The sequence below is a fragment of the Pteropus alecto genome, unplaced genomic scaffold (assembly GCF_000325575.1).
Source record: "Pteropus alecto unplaced genomic scaffold, ASM32557v1 scaffold14, whole genome shotgun sequence".
NCBI classification, from domain to species: domain Eukaryota; kingdom Metazoa; phylum Chordata; class Mammalia; order Chiroptera; family Pteropodidae; genus Pteropus; species Pteropus alecto.
The window spans coordinates 18447205-18452464 of record NW_006436810.1 but is presented as its reverse complement, the minus strand read 5'-3'; the positions used below and the strand labels follow the sequence as shown (position 1 = coordinate 18452464).

Below are 5260 nucleotides of genomic sequence, written 5' to 3'. Positions count from 1 at the left end.
AAGAGTGTGGGGCTCAAAAGGTTTTCAAACAAATGGCTTCGAATTTGACAAAAGATATCAATTTATGCAGTCGCGCGCCACTTAATGACAGGGCACGTTCTGAGGAATACATCGTCAGGCTATTCCGTTGTGCCAACGTCACAGAGGCACATACACGAACCTAGATGGCAGAGCCAACTACACACCTAGACACATGGTATAGCCTATTGCCCTGCAGGAGAAGAGTCATTTTCCCTCTACTCCTCTGGGTTCTTGGCTGAGACCTGCTGTAATAAAAGATAATAATTAACAGGAGAAAAACAAACAAAAGTTTAATAAGACATATCCCTCCTGTATAAATGTCTCCCCAAGAAAGCTGAGTAACTCACCAGAAATGGCTAAAGCCAGGCCCTTAACTACCACCTTCGGCTGAAGATGGAAGATGCTGGGGTGGGGGAAGTCAGCTACGGGAGGTTCCCAAGGAGAGCACATGACAAATGTAAACTTGTTCTAAAGGAGACTCGAGTCCTGTCTTCCTCACAGACAAGAGTTTCTAAAGACAGGATCGCGGCCCTCTTCCTAAAGCAGCAGAAGACACCCTTACACATGTCAATAAGTGTCCTTTACCAAGGCTAGCTACTGGTTTTCAGAGCTTCACCCATGTCTGCTGTTTCTTAAAATTAACCAGCCTAAAATCATCCTCATGACTAAGAAATATGTTTTTGGGTGACAAATCCTGTTCTCCTACGGCTCCTGGGCTACACATTTGTACAGCATGTTACTGTACTGGGTACTGCAGGCAGCTGTGACACAGTGGCATATATCTGTGCAGCCATTGAGCTTCAATGTTGAGATGGCTAAGACATCACTAGGCACCAGGGATTTTTTAGCTCCATTATGGTCACGTGGAGCCATCGCCCTCTACATGGTCTGCCACTGACTGAAACACTGCTATCCAGCACATCGCCGTAGATGCAACACGCTAAGTAAACCCCAACGGAATGAACTCAAAGAAAGCATGTCAAGACCCGTAATAATCAAACTACTGAAAACTAAAGACAAAGAAGAAAGCTCGAAAGTAGTAAGAAATGACATCTTACTTACGGAGGAAGAAACATTCAAACGACACCAGATTGCTCATCAGCAAGCACTGGAGCCAGAAAGTGACATAAGCTTTTTCAAGTGCTGAAATAAACTGTCAACCCGAAGGTGTGTATCTGCTGAAATTACCCTTCAGCAACAAAGGGAAAATGAGACATCTTCTGATGCAGGAAAAATAAAGAAAATTTGCTTCCAGCAGATCTAACTTAAATAGAATAGTTCAGAAATTGTTAGAACAGAAATAATAAAATACGGAATTCTGGGACATCTGGAAATAAGGACAGAAATAGCAAAACTACATGTCAGCACAACAGGCTTTCCTTTTCTTTTTATAAATTATGTTTAAAAGATAAAGCAAAAATTATAATATTGTCTGACATTTGGTTCTAACTGTAAGGAAAATATTTATGTACTTTTATGTATGTAAAATATGTATATGATTTTACGAGAAATTACATTACCTATAGAGAAAATTAAAGGATGTAAAAAGGTAAGGATTCTACTCTGTGCTCAAACAGATGAAATATTGACCACTATATTGTGATGAGTTATGTATGTATAATACCTAGACATATCATTAAATAATACCTATGCAAAGAAATATACTGAAAACCACCACAGACAAATCAAAATGGAATTTAAAAAAAATGTTCAAGCAATCCACAAGAAGGCAGGGGAAAAAAGAAATAAAAAACACAGAAAACAAAAAGTAAAATGGCAGGCATAAGCCTTAACTTAATCATTACACTAAACGTAAATGTTCTACATACATCAATCATAAGACAGAGATTAGCAAAGTGAATAAAAAATATAAACCAACCATATGCCATCTATGAGAAATTCACTTCAAATATAAGTAGATTAAAAGTGAAAGGATGGAAAATTATATGCCAGGCAAACAATCAAAAGAAAGCAGGAGTGATTAGAATAAAGTCAGAAAAAGTAAACTTCAGAGCAAAAAATTTACTAGACAGACAAGGAAATAATGATAAAAGTGTCAGTCCATCAAGAACACAAAGCAATCCCAAACATGTACACATCAAAAAACAGACCCAAAAAACATGTGATGCAAAAATTGACAAAAGGAGAAGTAGACAAATCCACAATTACAATTAGATGTTTCAACAACCCACTCTCAACAACTGATAGAACCACTAGATAATAAACCAGCAAGATGGAACTCAGCACCATTAGCTAACAGGATCTGATCAACATTTCAGATTCAACAACAGCACAATACACTTTCTTTTCAGGGGCCTTGGAATTCTTACCTATATAGACAACACCCTCAGTCACAAAACAAACTGCATGAAATTAAAACAAGTGAAATCACATAAAAGATGTTACGTGACCAAAGGAATCCCGCTAGAAAAGATATATAAATAGGACCCACATTTTCCTACCATATTTGACAGAATGTCCAGAATACAATCAAAAACCATCGGTCATACCAAGAAAGAGAAAATTCACAATGTGAATCAGAAAAGACAATCAACTGACACCACAATTAAAATTAATTCAGATACTGGAATTGTGTTACAAATATTTTAAGCAGAAAACAAAAATGCTTCACCAATCAATTACAAATTCTCTTGCAACAAATAGAAGTTATAAAACTGAAAACTACGATAGTAAAAATAAAACATCACTGGGTGGAATCACAGTAGAGTGAAGACGACAGAGGACAGAATTGAGGAACTTAAGAACAAGTCAACAGAATTTACACAATCTGAACAACACAAAAAAATGAGACCAAAAAAAAAAAAGTCTAAGGGAATTATGAGACACTAACGAAGATGCAACTTTTGTCCTGGAAGGAGAGGAGAGAGTAGAAAGGAAAGAATGCTTGGAGAAATAACAGCTAAAAACTCCCTAAATTGGGTTAAACCAAAACCAACAGATTCAAGAAGCTTAAAGAACACCAAACAACACAAACCTGAAGAAATCCCCACCAAAATAAATCATAATTTAATCTGAAAACTAAAGACAAAGACAAAACTTGAAAGCAGCCAGAGAGAGATGACATGTTACCTATAGAACACCAATCCAATGACAGCGGACTTCTAATCAAAAACCAAGAAGGCTGGAAGAAAGTGAAAAAAGTGTTTTCAAGAGCTAAGAAAAGAACTGTCAATCAGGAATTCGACATTCAATAAAACTATCCTTCTGGAATGAGACGGAATAAAGACATTCTAAGATAAAAGAAACGAAAAAAGAGAATCCCAGAACAATAGAAAGGAAGGAAGAATAACAGCAAAAACGTGGGTACATACAAGAGACCATCCTTATCATCATGCGTTTTACAAATTACGTTCAACGATTTAACCAAAGTATAACACCATCTGATGCTCAGAAATGATTTTAAAGAGTGAGGGAAGAAGGTGAGTAAACGCAATGAAATGAAGTGAGGGTTCCACCCTTCAATCCACCTGATAAAACACCGATACCAACACACCATGGTAAGTCACGTGCATACTGCAACACCCAGAGCGAATACTACAAAAACTACACAAAGACTCTAAACTCAAAAATACTAGCGATATCAAAAAAAGTTCAAGTAACCCAAAGGAAGGCAAAATGAGAACCAGAGGAACGAGAATTAAAAAAATAATAAAAACCCAGAAAACATAATAAAACGGTGCACTTAAGCCCTAAGGTATCAATAATTACCTTAAATGTAAGTGGCTTAAACAGCGCAATCAAAACAGAGATGAGGGAGTTCATGATGGAAAACGCTACTCCATAAAATAATCACTTCATTCAACAACAGAATCCAACGACATAGACTGAAGGCGCACACAAGCAGCAGGAGTGGCTATGTTCCTATCTAACAGCCCTCAAGCCAAGAAAATTACCAGAAACAAGGAGGAACTTCAGAGCATCCTCAATGTGTGCCCACCAGACAGAGCCTTAAATAAATGCAGAAAGTGACAGATGCAAACTGCTGACGAAACCTACAGTGCAACAGGTAGCACATCTCCAGACCATGGTCCCCTAAAACCAGCCCCTTGGTCACCGCTAGTGCAAGTCCTCGTCCAGGCAGCAACAGGCCGGCAGGAGAAACCGAACTTCTGCGGAACCCATCTCGTCGAACACTAAACACGGACGGGCTTCTGGAACCCTCGACGACCCCGGAAGAAATAGTATTAGCCCCTATTAACAGCCGAAGAAATTAGGGCTCGGTTTCAACAAGCCACCCAAGACCAAAAGGCTCGTGAGCGGACCTGGACTCGCGCGGGGTTCACGCCTGTCAACCGCCACAGACCCGAACCTCCTAACGCCCCGGTCCCGAAGCCATTGCACGGAAAACCCGCCTTTCCCCACTGTGCATTTTCATTGCTCCCACGATTCCTCGGGAAGAAAACTTCGAAAACTACAAAAGGCACTACTTCCCCTTTTTATAAGTTTCTGTTTCTAATTACTCTACCATTTACAAAATGGAGTCTTCTTCTCTTTGGGTGAGAAAGAAGTTAAATGCTTAAGCCAACTAGGAAATGAGGCTTCCGTTTTAAATCAAAGGTCTGCACATTTTCATTCTCCCACTAAACTGTGGTCCCGGGAAACAATTTAACCTGCCCGAGTCTCCGTTTCCAATTCCTAAAAGCAAAACTTCTCAAAAAAATACTTTGTAAATGCATGTTTAAAAGGTGTCTTCACTTGCTCTTTGCACTTATGAAACTCAGTGATTTTCCAGAAGGTCCGCATTCTCAGCTGCGAGCGGGCCGCACCCGCCCGGCCCACCGCGCACGCAGGACAGCACGTTTCGGACACTAGTCATCTTGGCTGGACGTCTCGCGCGCCGCTCGTGCGAGCTGCACCCCTGAACCGGGTATAGTCTCCTCTTCCAGTGAGCACGACGGGCAGAGCCGGCGGCGCCTCCCCGTGTGGCCCTGACCCTGCGCCCCGAAGCCTTTCCCAGAGGGCTCACGCTCTGCCGGCCCACCGCCGGGCTGTGGGGGCGGACCGTACCTGGGCAGATCCCGCCTGGGCGGACCCCACCTGGGTGGACCCTAACCTCAACCGACACCCATCTGGGCGGACCCGACCTGAGCGGGCCCCACCTGGGCCGACCCCCCACTAGGCGGATCCCACCTGGGCGGACCCCACCTGGGCAAACCCCCCCACTAGGCGGATCCCACCTGGGCGGACCCCACCTGGGCAGAACCCCCACTAGGCGGAT

At 41.9% G+C, this 5260-nt stretch overlaps 1 protein-coding gene across 1 annotated transcript in view; it reads right to left on the bottom strand.

Annotated features, from left to right (window-relative positions):
• The window catches only part of ATP9B (ATPase phospholipid transporting 9B (putative)), a 181745-nt gene that overhangs the window by 154702 nt on the left and 21783 nt on the right, over window positions 1-5260 (bottom strand). The window lies entirely within an intron of this gene.